At 37.3% G+C, this 21,262-nt stretch overlaps 1 protein-coding gene across 1 annotated transcript in view; it reads right to left on the bottom strand.

The window, feature by feature from the left end:
- gli3 (GLI family zinc finger 3) overlaps nt 1-18,272 on the bottom strand; it is a 193,291-nt gene extending 175,019 nt beyond the window's left edge. The window contains exon 1 of the mRNA XM_053610917.1: nt 18,069-18,272. The gene's annotated coding sequence lies outside the window, so the exon portion shown is untranslated. The remainder of the gene's footprint in view (nt 1-18,068) is intronic.
- Nucleotides 18,273-21,262: the final 2,990 nt, after the last annotated feature.

The raw sequence follows: 21,262 nt of genomic DNA, 5'->3' as shown, positions 1-21,262 counted from the left end.
AATGAATAATATATATTCTGGTGTGTGTGTGTGTGTGTGTGTGTGTGTGTTGGGTTCTTTTCAGTCTTATATAATTGGGACAAATAGTTGTATAAAGTTTTAGTCTGAAGTTTATATTTGTAACACTCAGTTTGTGGATTTTATTTTCAATAAACAAAAAAAAAAATGGTGCTGAAAGTTTGCCCCGCCCCATCCAATTAATCGAAAAAATAATTGGCCGACTAACCGATTATGACAATAATCATTAGGTGTAGCCCTATAATCATCAAAAATTCACTTACAGATTATCACATAGATGCACCCTACCAAATTCGAGCTTGATATTTTAACTTCAACTCCACCCCCAACGTATGGCCACAACCCAACCTTTGCAGATGTCCTCAGTAGCTTGTACTGAACATGCATTTCCAGTTTGGCTCAAATCTACATCAACATGAACTACCGCTGCAGGTTTGGCTCCTTAAAATTGATATTGTTTAAATATGTCAACATATTTTTGATAATTATTGAGGTTCACACTTATCAATACTGTGAAGATATGCCAAAAATCCTAGGACTAGTTCACAAAAACAGGTTTTGCATATTATGTAAATTATCATAATATCAGTGGGTGTGGTTAAATGGCCAAAAGGCAATTTTCTATAGTTTATAGCAATAGTTAAAAAGACATTTCTTTCTGCACCTTATTTTCCAAGAGATGTTGTTTTTGCATGTAAAAGCCAATATGAACAGGGTCCCCCAGTGGCCAATATGACTATCAGTTACTAGTGGGTCACTACTAGGGCTGCACGATTATGGCCAAAATGAGAATCACGATTATTTTGATCAATATTGAGACATTACATTCCTGCTAATGTACAAATCTTTGCATCAAATTAGACTGATCCTTAAAGTGCATCATCTCGTAGATGCAAAATAAAAAATAAAATTGTACCCAAATTATAGGATAATTAAAATGGAAATGCCATCAACCAAATGAAAATTTTCAATCAAATATAACAATATGCAACCAAATGAAAACGATTCAGGCGTATGCAGAAAAGGCAATAACAGTGTTTACAGGAGGAGAGACGCAGACAAATCACCCAATAGAGCGGTGCAGGGACGACGTCATTTTGTACCTGAACCCGGAAGTTAGTTTCACACTGGTTTCCTCGACAAAATCCCCATAGGCTTTTGGATTATCACAAAAAATAAGCTCTGCAATCAACAAGAGTTTACAAGAGTTTACTAACACGTTTTGTCCATCAAGATCATTTTCACAAGTGAACACAACTTTTATGAAATTTGAAACCTAAATACAATCACCAGAAATAAAAAGTTAACCGTATGCTATAAACGAACTACATCACGGTCGCTCGACTTCAATGTCACCATCACCAAGCTTCCCACAACTTTTCCAAACTTGATTTAAAACATTTTCCAGTTTATCTGCAAAGTTTTTTCCTGTTCGGAGTGATGACGTTTAATGTCCCCAGCAACATCTATAGTCCCATTTAGCAACATGTTATTGTCATGATTCCCCTCACGCAAGCGCTGGAGCTCGCGCTGAAGCGCTAAAATGCTAACTCATTTCCGGGATTTGGAAAAATGACGTCATCCCCGTGCCACTACTCTATAGTGATTGGCTGTAAGTTTAGGAAGCGCTTGATTTGATCTGTAGCGGAGTTTCCTATGAGCGGAGGACGGACTTTAAATGTCAATATCACAGTCGATCATGTTCATTTAATCGTGGGCAGTCAAAATTGTAGTCGAGATCAATATTCCATTAATTGTGCAGCCCTAGTCACCACCTGAACGTTAACCTGAGAGAGAGAGACAGAGTGTGATATCACTTGGTAGAGCTTCCGAGACACACGTGCACACACACACACACACACACACACACACACACACACACACCAAGAAGCATGAAGTTGAACCTGACGAAGCGAAAGCTGCGAGTCTAGGATGAACCCATTTCCTGTCATTGTGTTTTTTTTCTTGAGTTTTGAAAGAGCCCCTGAAAAGCACAGACTGAATAAAAATGTGCCAAGTGCGCAGTAGCGGTGCTTCGAAGCCCTTGCGCAGGAGCAGGCCAAGAACCGGCAGGCACTCCAAAAGTTGATGCAACCCAACACATTTCCAGCTTTGCCCCTGCCACCTTGTCACACATAACGCTCATGAAAATGGCCTCCTCAGATAATCCGGAGGCTTTCCTGGAGCTCTTCGGGCATGCAGCAGCTATGTGGAGATGGCTGGAGAAGGAATGGGCTCTGCGACTCATCCCATTGCTATCGGGGGAAGCCCAGCTGGCCAGCAGCTGCTGCCATGGATGCAGATGGAGGCATGCCTTCGACCAAGTGAGAATAACTGATGGTCAGCAAATTCAACCTAATGTTGCACTAACCCACCTGTATTTTCCAATTATTAAGGATAGGTAATATTGAGTGGTGCAGGACACTCATAGACATAGTGAACTTCTGTTCCATGCGGCTCATTATAAACTTATGTCAGGGCAGTTGGGCAGGATAAAACACAAAACCGTTTAATGGCTCATTTCTATTGGCCAGGCATTCACAGCAATGTTCACAGGAGGTGTGTGGCATGTCGCGAATGTCAGCTGGTGAATCTGCTGACCACCCTAAAAGCGCCATTGCGCCCATTACCCTTAATTGAGGTCCCCTTCAAAAGAATTGGCATGGACCTCATCAGGCGATTAGAAAGGTGCAGGAAAGGATGTGTTACACAAGGTGATATCCGGGATTCTGCACCGGGAGATAAAGTACATGTTTTACTACTCATGTGGAGCTCTAAATTACTCGTAAAGCGGCAAGGACCATTTGAGGTCACACGGTGAGTCAGAGAAGTTGACTATGAGGTCAGGCAAATGGATAGAGACAATGCACTTCAAATATACCACCTGTCTCCTGAAACCGGGGTTCCTGTGGTTCTGGCGAAGGTGGTTTCCGAGAGGGAGGATCCGAGCCCAGAGGTAAGTCTAAAAAGTGTGACCCAATTCACCCTGGTCCCCTGTGGAGACACCTCTCACTGTCACAGGTTGCTAGATTACAAGAGGAATTTTCCAATGTGTTTTTGCCTCTAGATGATCTTTGACCTCAAAGAGCACCACATTGAGATTCTTCCAGGTCTGGTTGTACACAGTTGCCCATACCAGTTACCTGTACAAAGTTCAGGATGAATTCGTATAGTTTCATAAAATTACACCACTGGAGTCACATGGATTACGTTTACGATGTCTTTATGAACTTTTTGGTGTTTGAAATTTTGGTTACTGGACTGTAAATGGAGAGACAGAAATCTCCCAAGTTTCATTAAAAATATCTTCAATTGTGTTCTGCAGATGAATGAAAGTCTTATGGGTTTGTAACGACATGAGGATGAGTAATTGATGACAGCATTTTCATTGCAAACACACACACACAGACACACACCAAGTGTGAACTTGAACTTGATGGAGCGAAATCTGTGATTTTTATGTCGTTTCCTGACGTTGTGTTGTTTATTGAGTTTTGAAAGCGTGCTGAAAGGCGTGCACTGAATAAACACAAGCCCGGAGCTCATTTAAAATTCTGCCTGTTTCCTGAGTCTACCTCCATGCCCTCTCACACTGGGGTTCAACAGTGTGTTTGTGCTCCACTGTATTGGATACTAGGCTGGTTTAAAATCTCAGCAACACTACAGGTAACTGTCTCCAAGGCAGACATGGGGAGGAACATTAAAATCTTCATAAATGACAGATAGAGAGGAAGAGACTTTTTGTCATGTTCCTCTTATTTCTTTTGGGTCACTCATAACAAACATATACGATTTGTGTCCCAATAAATGGTGTTGATGTTTAACATTCATTTACAAATGTACACATGCCAAATGCTTTTCTCTTACCCATTTATACCACTACAAAATAAAAATACGTAGCTACACAATGTTAATCACATTGTGATTGAAAAAAACACACATTCACAAAGCTCATTCCGCTACAACAGAATCTAATCAGAAAGCCACAGACACTGTCTCACACTCATTAACACATTAATCCAATCACACACACACACTTCCACTGCTTTGCCTCGATGTGTGAATGAGAGTGGACACCGCACAGGTTCATGTATGTAAACACAGAGATGGGTCTCTCTGAGGTAATGAGTTTACACAGCTTATTTAGCCTGTTTACATTGATCCAAAGACAAATCACTCTGCTGCTGCTCTCACATCAACCCTCTGTGTCATTAATCATATCAATAATTAGTGCAATAACAACACCATTAGCATATGCCATCTCCAACATACCCCTCACTATACAGGGTGAACCCAAATCAGCCCAAACACTCTCCTGTGTACTCTCTATACACTCACTCTTTCCACCTCGTTTTACACAAACTTTAACCATCCAATATTTAACAATCAGCTTTTTCATATATCTTCACATGGTTTGACATACAGCGGGGGAAATAAGTATTGAACGCGTCAACATTTTTTCAGTAAATATATTTCCAATGAGGCTATTGACATAAATTTTCACCAGACTTTGGTATTAACTCAAGAAATCCACACATATAAAGAAATCCAAACATTAAATTCTAAAATGTGTAATAAAGAGGAATGACACAAAAAAAAGTATTGAACATGCTAAGCGAAATTATTTAATACTTAGTGGAGAAGCCTTTGTTTGTAATGACAGCTTCAAGACACTTCCTGTATGAAGAAATTAATGGGCCGCAGTATTCGGGTGTGATTTTGGCCCATTCTTCTAAACATATTGTCTTTAAATCCTGTTAAATTGGATTCAAGTCAGGTGATTGACTGGGCCATTCTAACAGCTTGATTTTTTTTTCTCTGAAACCAATTGAGAGTTTGCTTTGCTGTATGCTGTGGATCGTTGTCCTGCTGGAAGGTCCACCCACGTCTCATCTTCATCATCCTGGTGGATGGCAGCAGATTCTTCTCAAGAATCTCCCAGTAAAGGGCTCCATTCATCGTTCCTTCAATTATATAAAGTCTGCCAGTACCATGTGATGAAAAACAGCCCCTCACCATGATGCTTCCACCTCCAAACTTCACTGTTGGTGTAGTGTTTTTAGGATGATGTGCAGTGCCATTTCTTCTCCAAACATGGTGTGTAGTATGACAGCCAAAAAGTTCAATTTTGCTCTCGTCTGACCAGACTACACTCTCCCAGTATTTCATAGGCTTGTCCAAATGAGTTGTGGCAAACTTTAAAAGAGTTTCGACATGCCTTTTCTTTAGTAATGGAGTCTTGCGGGTGAGCATGAGCAGTGGAGTGCACTGTCTATTGTTTTCTCTGTGACGATGGTACCTGCTGCCTCCAAGTGTTTCTGGAGCTCTTTCTGAGTGGTCCTTGGGCTACTCTTCTGACTATTCTTCTGACTCCCTGGTCAGAAACCTTGTGAGGAGCTCCTGTACATGGCCGGTTGATGACGGAGTGATGTTGCTTCCACTTGCAGATTATGGCCGCAATGGTGCTTACTGGAGGATTCAGAAGTTTTGAAATATGTCAGTATCCAATTCCATCAATATGTTTCGCAACAATAATGTTGTGAAGGTCTTGGGAGAGCGCTTTGCTTTTACCCATCATGAGATGTTTCTTGTGTGACACCTTGGTAACAAAAAGCCTTTTTATAGACCATCAATTTACTAACCCAGCTGATATTAATTTGCACAGATAGGAGGTATAATGACTTTCTAACTACTTATGGATTTCAGCTGGTTCCTTGCCTTACCTTGCCTTGGAGAACTGCTTTTTCTTAGCGTGTTCAATACTTTTTTCCTGTGTCATTCCACTTTATTACACATTGTTGTGTATTCTTTATATTTCCGGATTTCTTGAGTTAATACTGATGTTGGTGAAAATTTCATGAATGAGGTGAATAACCTCATTGGAAATATATTAACTGAAAAAAATGTTGACGTGTTCAATACTTATTTCCCCCACTGTATGTATAGGGCCTAAAATGATGTTGCATGATGGACAGTTATGGCAATCTAACAAAAATTAAACATGCGCATTTCTTGTAACATGCATCTCTCCCTGATCCTTATTTTATACAATCCAGAACATCAGTTCACTCTCAGGAACTAATGTGTTGACTTTCTATTGAATATGTTGAAGTCTCTTGATCAATAAATCACTTCACAAATATTTGGAATATATGTTTGTCAGAATTACATAGCTGTGGTATTTATGCCATACGCATATAGAACAATTTGACTGTTTAATTCTTTGCACCATATACCAGTGTTTTGTATAGTGCATAAAATGCCAAGATTTGACACATTCTGAATTTTTAGAGAGTGCAAATTATTATTTTTTTTTTTTGCAATTCTGAGTTTTTTAAGATTCAGAGTTTTGAGAAATTCCAAAACACTGTTCTTTTTAAATACCAGCATATATGTGAACTCCGGTTCACAGCACTATTGATTTTAATCTTTTATTATTATTTATTATGTATTTATTGTTTTAATAAATCAACTTGATTAAATAATTAACAATTAAATAACTGACACTAAATCTACTTGACTTTGTGTACTACTAAATGTACCACTGTGTATTCAGAGGTCAGACCGCACTGGGGAATTCGATCCAGCTATGAGTCAGGCAAATCAAGTAAATAAGGCATACTGAGACTCTTGACAGCACTGCCTGGCTGCATAAAGGATGATTTCTCTAACGTTTTTAACCTTCCTACACCGGCTGAATTGCGAAATAGACCCAATCTTGATTTAATGGTAAAAGTAATTAACTTTATAATTATTATTATTTGTATTGTATTATATTATATTAGGGCTGCAACTAATGCTTATTTTCATAATCGATTAGTTGGCTGATTTATTTATTTATTTATTTATTTATTTATTTTGGGTTAATCGATTAATCGGACGAGAGGGAAAACTTTCAGTAACAGTTTTTTGTTTATTTCAAATAATATCCACAAACTGAGTGTTACAAATATAAACTTCAGACTAAAACTTCTCACAACTGTTTGTCCAATTATGTAAGACTGAAAAGAACCCAATACACACAGACACACACCAGAATATATATTATTCATTTAGGACTGTAGTTTAAATCTATGTTTTTTTTGCATCCATAAAAAGTAATGCATAAATACTTATATATAATATACGCTTTTATACATATATAAATATACATATATATAGGCATAGTGTTTTACTTTTGTTCATAGTGTTTTAATTTGAAATTACAGATCTTACTTGCTCTCCCAGTGCGAGTGAGGAACAACGCAGCCTCGTTACTAACAGATCACTTCCGGTATAATAAACAACAGAAGTTACACTGCATGCACGCAAATACACCATATAATCACAATAAACTTAAATTAAAATAAACCTCGTAAGCAACTTGCACCAGTTTCCCCAAGCCCTTGCACACAGTGGAGCATTTTGGATACAAACATAAATTTGTGTTCATGCAACACTGTCGTGCTTCAGTGCTACACAAACTCTGCTTTATACAGTTTGATCTTCTTCAGGGAGTTTAATATAACATGCGCCCCTGCCTTAGAGGAGGTTGCACACTTTCTTCCTCATGTTGGGAATGAAAGGTAACGTTGACATAAACAGTAAACTGAAGAAAGTCATTGTCGGTGACTCTTGGTGTCTGCTAAAGTTATGTGTCACTGACTAGGAAGCGGATTATACTTCTGGTTAGTAAAAAAAACTAACGTGTTCCATTTTAGATGATATTACCTTTCTAAAATTCATACACTAGACCAGTGGTTCTCAACCTTTTGTGAGCTCTGGACCCCTAGCATATTTCGAACAATCCACAAGGACCGTCCTCACTCCACAACAATTATAGGCTATATATTTAACAGTCATTTCTATATATGTTAAATATATATAGATATGTATCGATTAGTTGTTGCAGCTCTATATTATATGATTATATAGTAATAACAACAACAATAATAAATATAGCTGCAAGCAGCAATTATTGGGGTTCGAGCTGTTTAGGGCCCTTAAAGACATTAAAAGATATTACTTAATATTGTGCAATCCTATAAGCAACTAACTCGAAGAAAAACCAAGATAATTTTAAGAAATATCGGCCTTCATTAAGCTTGTTTAATAGCTGCTTAACATTGCTTGACCAAGGGCGGCCATGTTTTTCAAGATTCACAATTGTCCTTGTATATGCTGATTGGACCTTGCACAATGACAATTCTTGCAAAATTTCAAGTCTATTGGACGAATGGTTCCACATTTACTCCCAATTTCATATTTTGTTCTGTTATAGCGCCACCAACTGGTCACAATCAGTATTTTTCTAGAATTGTTCTTAGACTGAACCCATACATAAGTATCCCATGTTTGGTGAAAATGTCTCATTCTGTTCAAGAGTTATAGCCATTTAAGTAAAAGTGGCCATGCCCACTTCAAACTTTTTGATGTGCCCTTACGATGGTAAATCAAATCTTCAACTTTTTTTGATAATTACTGATCAAACTAGTCCAAAGAATGATCCTTCTATAGGATTATTACAGTTGAGCAAAAAACCTAGGACTACTTCACAAAACTATGTTTCTGAAATAATCTAAAATATTTAACGCACAATTTGATTGACAGCAGTGGTCCTAGAGGCAAAGTTGTTCAGAATAAGAAGATCTAATGCATGATACAAACAATATGTGTATATCTGAAACACTGAAAGATATTCAATCATTTGCACACCATTTATAAAGCCATTTTCAAGTTTATACTATTATAGCGCCTGCAAGTGGCCAAACTCCTTTTTGACAAGTGCCCTCAGACTGAGACCCTACATAAGTTTACCAAAATGTTGGTGAAAATTTGTCATTCCATTCAAGAGTTATAGCCATTTAAATAAAAGTGGCCATGATGACTTCAAACCTTCTGATGTGCCCTTGCGAAGGGTAAATCAAATGTTCAACTTTTTTTGATAAATACTGATCTCCCACGTACAAATTATTGTCCTGCAATAGTTTTATTTCACTTGAGCAAAAAACCTATGACTAGTATGCGAAAGCAGATTTTTAACATTATCTGAAATATTTACCGAATGGTTCTTGAGGCAAATATGTTTACAATGAGAAGGCCTATCATGAGATATATATTAGTTATGTTTGTTCAAAACACTGCATTATATCTACCGTTAACACCGACAAAAATCGTGATAGTGCCAACTAGTTGCCAATTTCTTTAAAACTTTGCACAAACCTCTTAGACCAAGAGTCAAAATGGCCGACGCTCAAAATGTACTGTACTGAATCTAAATAGACCAGTTTTGAAATTTTTGGCCAAACTGTTCAGAAGTTATAAGCAAAAATGTCGATTTTTCACATCTCCTGAGCACTATGTGGCACTGTGAAAAAACTCTACATGTAGCCTTAGGTCATGCTTGTGATGTCATGTACCAAGTTTTCTCTCAATATGCTGCAGCATTGCGGAGATATGGCCTCGTGCCCAATTTGGCGTGCTCTTCATCGAATTCATGTGCACGTTTTTCAAGAACGGTTTTCCCAAAACTTTGTGCGTCCCATCAAAGCGTGGTGCCAAAGACACTTACCGAGTTTCATAAGTCGTTTGTAAAATACAGCATTTTATGACTAAATTCAAAATGGCCGACATCCAAAATGGCCGACATAGGAAATTTTCATACTGTTGGACTCAGAATACCCCACTGAATCTAATGACACCAATTTGATAATTTTATGACAAACTGCTCAGAACTTTTAAGCAAAAATGTGCTTTTTGTTCTATGTGCTGCAATAGACTTCCAGAGCAGACGAAGAAGAAGAAGAAGAAGAAGAAGAAGAAGAAGAGGAAGAAGAAGAAGAAGAAAAAGAAGAAAACTAACGAAAACAATAGGGGTATTCACCCCTTCAGGGTTTGACCCCTACTAATAAAACTAACGAAAACAGTAAGGGTCTTCGCCCCTTCTGGGCTTGACCACAATAATAATAATAATAATAATAATAATAATAATAATAATTGATTTTATAATATTTTTATTCTTATTATTTATCTTAATTAATATATGAAATCCTTAATACTGACTTAAAGACAACTTAAAACTGCCCTAATGTTTTAACCCCAGCCTGAAAGTCTGGGGCATTTAGGGATCAATAGCATGGTCATCGATACATGTTGAGGTATGACAAGTACAGAACAATGGGTGAGGCGGTATGAGGAGTGTGTAACAAATACTAAATATATTTTTAATGATTTTACTGTTGTAAGCCACAAAACCAAGGAAATCCCTCAATTTATATTGATATAGTCAGATTTTCAAATTATGTAACCTATGTAGGTTGTCTTTTTGTACTTGCTTTTAATACCTGAACTAACTTTTAAAGATTTAGACCCAAATGAGAGATCATACTATACTTATTTCCTTAAGTCCCAGTCTATTATAATTCAGTAAATAGCAAATAGTATAAATTCATCAGTAACTGCAGTAAAACAGAAGGAATGTAACTCTGGCCTTGCCAATGAGTCTCCAAAAATTCAAGCCAGCCAGCAATCTCTTCATAACACGCTAATTTTCAAGGAAGCCAGTCATGTGGTGTGGAGGGATTTGGAAGGATGAAGTGTGGAAGCCTAGGCTGCGTTCTTCCATCTAATAGAAGGAGACAAGTGCTTAGAGTGCTCCACAAAAGCCAAACATTATAAATAATTCTAAAAGCTAAGGAGGCTTCTTTATATCAGAGTCTACCTCCCTTTCTTGACATCTGAGGATCTGTGCATGCCACCAACAAGAATGTCTTTTCAGCTATCACTTCCAATGAACTCTGTAGACCCACATGCAGACTTTGTAAGTTTATTTCCCTTGAACTCTTTTCTTTCTAAAACAGTTCATAATTTAAAATGGTAGAGAGCATACAAACTCAGTTTGGTGTTCTTAACATACACGTCACACATGCATACACTTAATCATGCATACAATGCACACACACACATAACCAATTTACTCTAAAAAATGTAACTCACGTCACAGTTACACTGCAACAAACAGGACACAACACACACAGACATACATGCACACTCAAGACACAGGGAGGTGGAGTGTGCTCAGAGACATGTCTTGTAAATCTCTTTCTGAAAGAAGCTTTGGGATATAGACAGAAATTTACACACTGGGCTTCACTCCACTCATCTTTCTCTCTCCCCCTCAGCTCTTGTCCTTTTTTCCTCTACGTTCCAGTCTCTCTTGACATTTTTCCTTTCCTCTCTTCTCACCATATCACCTTATTTTTTCTCCCTGTTTCATTCTCCATTACTGTCTTCAACACTACCCTATGTTTTTGAAACTGATCCTTAAGTAACTCATGCTAACCTCTTTGCCCATTCTCTGTCTTTCCTTAAAAATAATCCTGAAGAATCAAGGTGTGGTTCAAGCCTATATATCTATTTTACCCAGTAACTTAGCCACACCACATAAAACTCATTGAGAAGCTCTCTTTCTCAGTGTACCCTACTCTCCAGCTCCCCTGGCTGCAGTGACTAATGTCCTGCCTCTTCACAGACAAAGAAAATGTAGACAAACTACAGGATGATGTGGGAAAGCGTTCCATCTTTTAGGATAAATGGAGCCTTCATGTTTTGCCATGGCTGCTGTGGGACCCTTTCAAACTCCACACTGTGCACTTTGACCTAAAGAGTCTTCAGTTGTGCACATCTGTGTGAACAATTAATTATTCTGTAATCACTAACCTTTTCTTCATTCATGAAGACCTATGTACTGAATGCAATAAGGTCTCTTAACAAACCAAGGAAAATAATGAACTCTTCTCATGCACATTCATTGCCCCCTGTACTCTATAAGTGTATAACTTATAATTTTCCTCTTTCACCTCCTGCATCTCTCTCTCTCGCGCTCTCTCTCTCTCTCTCTCTCTCCTTCGAAAAACGAACCACTCCTATTCCGCTCCAACCTCTCTCCACCTCTCTAAGAAACTGGGCATTGTAAAGGAGTAGGGAGTCTGCCATTAGCTCCATTCTTCCTTCAATGTTCCCTGTGGAGTATTGTTAAAATACAGCACCTCTCCTCTCCCCACATTTTCCCTCCTCCCTCTCTCACCCCCTCTCCACCCCCCATCCATGGGGAGGCTCTTAAAACACTTTGCATGAGAAAAAGTGATTTCTCTTCAGATGCTCTGCTGACAAAAGAGGAGTCTTTGGGTTCATCTGAAAATTTGCTCACAGAGTTAACACCCTGCCCTCCCCACTCTCATCCTCTTGTTTTGTTTTTATAAAGAGGGCTGATATTTGTCTTACAGAGGGGGTGAATAAAGACTTTGACATTTTCTTGTGAAGTGGTTTGGGGCAGAATCAGTAGGAAATCACTTAGTGGCTAAACACATGCAAGAGCAGGAAAGAGAAGCAGAGAAAAGAATTTGGGATCTGTAACAAAATGTGTTCCTGACTCCTGTTGTTTTGATGGGGCGTTGACCTCTGAACATATAGAATCAATATTCCCTTAATATTCCCTCATTCCCCTGGTCTGTGGTCAAAGGTTAAGCTAATCGAATGTAACTTAGGCCCTATTCACACCTGGCATTAACATGCATCCTGGGTGACTGGATCACAAGTGAACAGCCAAGACACATAGCCATACACAACTGGCATTATGAATCCAGGTGACTCCAGTGACCATTTGTGCTGGGGTTTCCTACATTTTCATACAGTTTCTACTAGAGAAGGGCTGTCATACACATTTATTACGCCAGTCTTATGCTGCATTTATTTTTAAATCATACCTCATGTACCTGTACAGACTGTTTCAAATGTAAATGAGAGATGACAAATGAAACTATGAAAAGCAGCTGCTTTCATCTCTGCTGTTATAACATCATCTTTATCCATTAGCCTAGCGGCAGAGAGCTCTACCGTTCAAAGCGATTTCCAAAGTCTTCCCTCCATCCAAACTAGGTTTTTTAATTAGTTTACTGTCTTAATTGTCTTTAATGGTCTTTCCACACCTGGCTCTAACTCTGGAAAACATGTGTATGATACAAACACTGATCAAGATGTAGAAGATAACACTGATTTAAAACCTCTACAGTAACACATCCATGCCACACACACATACTGCTCTGTGTCACACCAAATGAGGTAGCACACTCTCTGCTATGCTTCACACTAGGACTTAAAATGTTTTATAGCCTGTCAGGACTCTCAGCGACATGCCAGCTGATCTGCTGGTGGTCACCTGCTTGGGAAATGCAAACATGTGCATTAACCGTAATTCTCTCAGTCTCTCTCACATAGCCTATTTTTTTTTTTTTTTAATAATTTGGCTGGGACCCCTGAAACAGAGAAATTCGTTTTATCAAATACATTTTTCCTCTCTTTATCACTCTCTGCCTTGATGAAGGAGGAAATGGCTAGCCTATTTGGGAGGTCAACTTAGAAGTTCCTCCAGCCAATGCCAATACTTTGAAAGTTTGGAACAGATTTTCATATTTGCCAGTACGAATAGTAGCACAGAAGCACAGACAAATACCTTTAAACTCTAAATTCATTCAAACTATTTTGACACGAATCTACATTAAATATGCTCACTCCAAAGTACACAGACTGCACCACTGGAAAGAGTTTTCTGATTCTCACACCACCCATGTCCTATTAGAACCAGCATGGTTCACACCACCCATGTCCCCTTAGAACCAGATGCAATTTATAGGCATCTTTGCACCCAGTCGTCTCGGTTTCTTAAATCTGGAACTGTTTATCTCTCAAAATAATATGCACATCAGTAGAAACAGAAGGACTCCCAAATCATGACTTTTTTGTGCATCAGCAAATAATCCAGTTTTAAAAATACACAAACGTTCACCTCACTTCTTACTCACTCATTATTATGAATAAACTCACCTATTTATTCATAATAGTTTTTTCACTTCCTAGCATCAGTGGCTTTTAGCAAGTGTATGCTGTAGTTATTGCAATGATTGCAATGATAGGAGCCTTGTAAAAAAGGAAGAGGAAAAAACGAACAAAAATAGGTAAGGATTCTTAGGGTTAACAGACCACAACAGGTGAACAAACACTTACTGTGGAAGGGAGAGCGAATCAGAGAGAAACAACACATAAATGAGAATAAAGACGCAAAGAGAAAAGGGAAAGAGCGAAGAGATAAAGAAGAGAGAAAGGGAAATGGAGAGAGAGAGAGGGAGAGAAAAGGGGGTTGTCCTGATGGAGAGGCAGATCAGAAGCATGCCCTGAAGGGCTGACTCAGCCTGGGGATTAGTCAGAGAGAGAGGGGGAGACAGTGAGACAGATAGAGAGAGTGAGAAAGAGACCCTTCCTGCATGGAGACACACCCCTTTGTTACCTCCACTGAGACACAAATACAGACAGACACTTTTGACATGTCTCTACTTCAACGCAAAAGCCCAACTTTGTGTCAACACAATACGTACCCAAATACATAGGAAAAACTGACAACCTCCTTTCCTCTCTTTTTTCAGAGCCTTAAATCACTTTTTCATAACTCCTGCTTCTCACCATTTTTCCTACATACTTTATGTCCTTTTCATTTGACATTAAAAATATAAATGCTGAAACTCTGTAAATTTTGATATTTGAGTCAAATTCAACAGCAGCTCAGTATTACAATATTCAAGGCTTTCGGACATTTCAATGAATTGCTATTTATCAAAGTCAATATTTTAAGGGAAAAGGATATTTAAATTTTCATTTTTCTTATTATTCTCGGGTGACATGAATGAAAAAACAGAAAACACAACATAATATGAAGAGACCCTGCGCTTCTGGTGCAATGCCTCATTCACAAATGTGCAGTGTTCACTTTGTGTCCCTGCTTCAGATCCATCATAACAAATAATTCCCACATGCTTTAGCAATTAATTAACGATGCCTAGACGTCAAACATCAAACTAAAAAAAAAGAAAGAAAGTCCCCAAACATTCCCCAGAGCACTTCTGTAATCTCCAACTAGGATCAGTCCCAGAGATACTGGGGGGAAAAGAAAAACTTTCATCCCGCTTAACGTCATATTGGTTTGGGCAGGCTAAGGGGGCTATTTAAACATGTTTTAGCATGACAATGGCCTGCTATTAACCACCTCATCCTCACGGAGGCATGCACACACACACACAGACACACACCTTATAATTGCAGGTAGTGTTGCATGATGCTTTAGGGATGAGGGCAAGGTTATCTTTCTGAAACACTGGACTTGACATGTGTTTTTAGGTTTCGTGAACAAGAGATGGAAAAAGAAAAGACAGACAATATTGGAGGCAATCATGTGTCATCTTGGTCATTCGTGTTAGTTGCTGATAGACAATGTTTTGTCCGTAGAAACTGGAGGCAGTGAGAGAAAACCTGATCTGAGCAGATTTCAAACACATAGTAATAAAACAGTAATTACTAAATCCTAGAAGATTAGAGGAAGAAAATGTCTTCAATGTATGTGTATATTAAGATCTGTGATTTTTATTACATTACAGGAGCAAAGCTGGACTTTTGCCCATCTTCAAAAAAATTAGACTTGTTTCAGATATTATTTAAGATGACACAAATACCAATATGAGAAACAGTTTACATTGGCAGTAGAGAGAATATACAGTGGGGTCCAAAAGTCTAAGAAAAAAAATTCCACACTTTTTTCAATTAAATTGGAAATAAACAAAGAATAACATTGGAAATAAACATATTTTTATATAAAGCAAAGAAAGTATATGTTCACTATCTTGAAAAAGATTTGTACTATTTCTAGGTCCTATTTAAATGTAATCAAAGTTTGTTATATTGACTATGTTAACTGCTTTGTGCACAATGTCAGATTTGCCTATTCTATTAAAGCATTTGTTTAAATGACACACTGATGGATTTGATGTAAAATGGATCATATGGTTTTACACAAACTTGTGAAGTACATGCCAGCTTGAGTGAAGACTGTTATTAAAGCAAAGGGGGATATACCAAATACTAGGAAACTCTGAAATTCATGCAAATATTTAAAAGATTCTACTTCTCACTCAAGCTAGTGTCAATAATACAATTTGTAAATATATGGTGAAACCTGGTACTAGAACCTGGTACTAAAAATGTAAATTCTCAGAATCACTTATTTTTTATATGTATAATTTGTTCTAATTAATTTTACATTACTGTCAATTTACAATTTTTTTCATATTATTCATATCAATTTTTGTAAAATATATATATATATATATATGTATATAATATATGTGTGTGTGTATATATATATATATATATATATATATATACACATATATACACATATACATTTTTGTCAATTAATGTGGCCTACCTAAAATTCCATTGTCTTAAAAAAATAATATACATACTAAAAGGCTCTAAATTGCAGCAAATGAAGAAATAGTATTTTTCCAAATCATAATGTAATTATTTAATCAGCAGAGGATTAAGTCCAAGGTAAAATGCATTAAGAGCAGGTGAAATAAGGCCTACATTTAAATGTATATTTCTAATATATGTAATAAAATATTGCCTCCTTAAATTGTAGGTTATAAATAAAGTCTATATATAAATAAAGTCTAAACCGAAAAAGACCCTAAATGTGAGGTATACGGCTTTTTCCGTTTGTTTAGAATAGCAGCACTGAACTATATAATTTCTTCAAAACAAATTCCATACTTTGAAAAAGTCTCCTACTGGGAATTATTTCAATTATTATAAATACTTACATATTCAAAGAAAATTTCCACTCTGACAAACAGCTTAAAAATGAGCACATCGCCAGCGGTTAATGAAAGAAAAAGAGGGGAAAAATCAAACAAACCATCACTGTTCTCCCCGGCAAGTTTTCCGTGGTATTTACAGTGGTCAACTAAAAAAATACATTAATTTACGTTGCTTTTGATGTTTTGTGTTTATAGAATGTATCGAATAAATCACTTTTATTTATTTCTGAGGTGTTGCGTGGCCTTTGCCGGTTTAAACCCGAGAAGCGAGCAGAGCGGCGCGCGCTCACAGCTGTGTGGAACAGGACCGAAAACTCCCAAACCACTCTCTACTGGACACACAGTGCACCCCGGAGTGTGCACATCACTACAGTACACTTTGATGTAGTGGGCATATCGAGATTTGTTATTTGGGATTCAAGTTTTCAAACAGGCCTAGGTATTCTAACCAAACAGTGCAATTAATTACATTAGAAAGAAAAAAATTCGAAAAACGAATGTAGGTTATGTATTTTATAATATAACAGATATATGCAAGGCCATCAATCTAAATATTTAATCTTGAATGTCTCTTGTAAATTTAGCCACTCATTTCACACGATACAAGTCAAACTTGCAAACAGTTGAACATTTTTCTTGTTTATTTTTATAACCAGTTCCAGATTTTAGAACAATTATAAGTGTAACTTTATATATATGTGTGTGTGTGTGTGTGTGTTATATATATTATCTCGTGTAAATTAGATTCGGATTTGTTCGCGGTGTGCGTGTGTGTGTGTGTTTAGGCCCCGGTCAAGTACTGAACGTAGAGGGGCACGTGAAGATCGTTCTGTAATCTGATGCCGCTGAAAATGTGCTCAGCCCCCCAAAATCTGTCCGGGGAAAAAACCAGCAGCATCTCTAATGACTGCAGCAGTACAGGCCAAAGAGAGACCCGTCCCTTAACACTGGCTTTCAGTTTACTTTCACACTAAATAAAGTAGTTTAATTTTTTTTAAAAAGCATGTATTCTGCGGGCGGGTTTATAAAGAAACAGAGAATAGATGTGACCTAAATTCATTCTCTTTGAGAATTGAAAGGACGAAGTTTTCACACTGAGCGTAACGTCACAGAACTCAACCTCACACACAAAATTAAATACACAAAAACTTGGCACACAATGACAACAGCGGTTCTTTCGGTATTGTACTTAGTCTTTGCTCGTTACTTTACGCTAATTGGCGTTTTGCGTGTGTGACATTTTCTCCAACGCTGTTCATTTTTCCAAAAATTTTGTTTCACAACATACACACTCACACACACACTCACACACACACACACTCACACACGAAGCAATCCAGCAGACAAAGCCACATTTCTCAAACTTACGGTTCCGAATGCGGTTTTTCCCCTGTCGAAAATGTTTTAACTTTTCCGAACTTTCCGCTTCACTTTTTTCTTGCTTGTCGGAAATTTGCTGCTCTCGAAGCTTTCCGCCTGAACTGGACAGGAGTTAACCGACTTTTCTTGTCTTGGTCCTCTCCCCCTTTTCTTCTCCGGGACGCACTAACGTTTGCAACTTTCTCTACATGCCTGCCAGAACATTAAAAACCAAAGCGCGCGCGCGCGCACGCACAGAGGGAGAGAGAGAGAGAGAGAGAGAGAGAGAGATTCCTAAAGCTTTATGCCAACAAAGAGTGTGGTTTCGAGCGTTGTGGCTACTTTATGTGGAGTGTGCAACTCCAGCTGCCCTTTCCTTCGTCTGACTCCTCCCTCGGCGCGTACACACACACGCGCACACTAGCTCCCTTTCTACCCCGCTCTTTTCTCCCCTTTTCCTCTCTCCCTCCTACACTTATCCCAGTTCAACCCTTGCTCCTGCCATTGAATCCGGTCGTTTATGCACACCGTATATGAAAAATTGTGTTTACGCTTCCCTAAAACTTCGAGACGCACATCCACAGAAAGATGCATTCTTTTATAAACCAGAATGGGTTGATGGTGCATGAAAAGTGCAGTAAAATCATGACTTGTGCACGACAGTGGAATGCTGCTCAATATTATAATGTTATGACTATATATACTCTTTTTTTTTTTCTTTTGTAACTCGGTGGAGCCTGAACAGATTTGATTTCAGTGCACATTCTGAAAATGGAATGGTGAATCTCATGTTCATTCCCACAAGGCTGATTATATCAAGCAGGTATCCAAATATTGTATATTTTGGATAATTAAAAACAAAATAACAAAATTAAATGTTACAGAAAAATGCTTGTATGTCAGTAAAGAAAGCAGCATATTATGTAAGAGACAACTTTTCGGGGGGAAAAAACCATGGTGAATGTTGCTGGGTTTTGCTGCAAAAATAAGAAACAAGTCAAAGTCTCCAGAAGAACCGTGTCTGGTTCTGCAAGATGGTCAGTAAAACCTACAGCTAATTTCCTTATAAACCTGCACACAGTGTCCCTGAGACTACTATTTTTTTAAGTAAAGTGTCATCACACCAAATATTTACTTTGTTTCATTTATTACTGTTTTCTGCTTTTTGTAGTATTTTTGTAAATATAGAAAAAAAATATTTCATTTGCATGTGCCTAAGAATTTTGCACAGTACTGTATGTATATATGTACATATAAATATGTTTCTCAATGTTTAAATTGTTATACATAGGACAGTTGACATATTTTCTCCAGTGCCATTAAATGTGCCAAAATAATATAAAAAAGGAAAGAATTTCAGTTTTATTTCTGCTGTTATCACATTTATAAGTATTATAAATAGTTTATACATTATCCAGCAGTATCAACAATTATTTTGTATATGTTAAAATAATGTGTGCAGTTGTCAGAATCAGGAAATCCACCTAACATTATTATAATGTAAAGAAAGAAAGAAAGCATGTAACTTATAGTGTGGCTGAGTGCATATGTGTTTTTAAAGGAAAAAACTGAATGAATGAGAATGAGAAATGACTCACATAACTAAAAACACATATATTAAAAGACAATACAATATTATTATTAACTTGGTAATGCATATTCACATGTATTTGCTTGAACAGGCCTAGGACAAACTAAAAAATCCTTCAATATATAAACTGGGTCTCCAGTGGAGCTTGGAAATCAATATACATTATCAATACATTGAGAAATTAGGCCGATAAGACATACCTTCTGTGCCCACCATCAAACAAGATGATGTCAGATAAAGCATGAAATCACACTCTTATCCCATAAGTTGTATTTGACTGTCACTGAGAACAATTCAGTAAGACTTCAACTCATTTATCTACATAAAGGTGGCACTTGCATCTTAGTCAACATTGGAGGCACAAACAAAGGTATGATAATGATTGTATGCATCACATTCTTATGACTGTCAAGACTCTTGTGTTTCCCCTTAAAGCTTTGTACACATTAGTTTGGCATAGAAACACAATAATAGCTGTGTCAAGAATATCAGTAAGGGAAGAAAGCAGTGCTGCTTTTTTTTTGTGGTGGGCCCACATTTGGGGGGGGGGCACATTTTTAATCTACACTGTAAAAAGAAATCCTGTTAAATTTATGGTAAAAATAAATAAATAAATAAATAAACTGCCCGCTGTAGTTGTCAGAAATCTACCATAAAAAATATAGCAGAAATGTATACTGGTTTACAATACTGGAAAGTTACTGTAAAAATATGGAAGGGATGCTTCTTTTTAACAGTATAGTGTAATATTTCACAATTAAAGCCTGTTCTATTTACATGTAAATTTAATGGAAAATGCATTTCATATTGTATTATGTACAGAATTTCACTGTAGACATGCTATACATCTGTGAATATCATAAAAAAAAATCCTGTGCATTTTATCAGCTTAAATATGTTTGTTTAAATACATTTACTGTAAAAACTATGTGATTCTGTAATTTTAAGTACAGCATGCCTGTTTAATTAGAAATGACTCATCACCTAGGCTGTGGGGCCAATTGCACATTGCTCCCCCATGCACACTATGGGCATACTGTGGGCACAGATCTTTACCCTGGGCCCTGTGGGTCCTTAACAAATAACAAAATTAGTTTGGTCCTATTTTGTACCTCCAGTATACCACAGCATGTCTATTAATACATATGCAGAATAATCACACTTGTTGAAAGTAGCAGTAATAAAGTAAGACTAACTAAAACTATTTAGAATACTTACATATTTTCACAGCCAGGTTAAAAGAAAAAAATTAAGAAAATATAGAAATTTGAGTACAAAGTTGTGTATTTTGTTTCATTTGTGTAACAGATGTTTACTTTAACTTGTGCAACAATATCAAATTTGTGTCAGTGATAAATGAAAGCCTAAAACCAATGCTTACGAGTAATTGTCAGCCTTCTTGATGAGCTGAGTATAGAAGAGGCTGGTGGGGATGGTGGGGATGGTGGGACTGGTATGGAGCACTTCCGAGGTTTGATTGTCTTTGTTCCGAGGTTTGATGAGGTCTTTTTTCAGAAAACTGTCACTCTGGGACATGTGAGTTTGGTCTAGTGTAAATAAAAATATATAAAATGTTACAAACAAAATTTCACTATAATGAAATATCTTTTTA

Source organism: Ictalurus furcatus, chromosome 23 (assembly GCF_023375685.1).
Source record: "Ictalurus furcatus strain D&B chromosome 23, Billie_1.0, whole genome shotgun sequence".
Lineage (NCBI taxonomy): Eukaryota > Metazoa > Chordata > Actinopteri > Siluriformes > Ictaluridae > Ictalurus > Ictalurus furcatus.
This window is presented reverse-complemented; position numbering and strand designations above follow the sequence as displayed.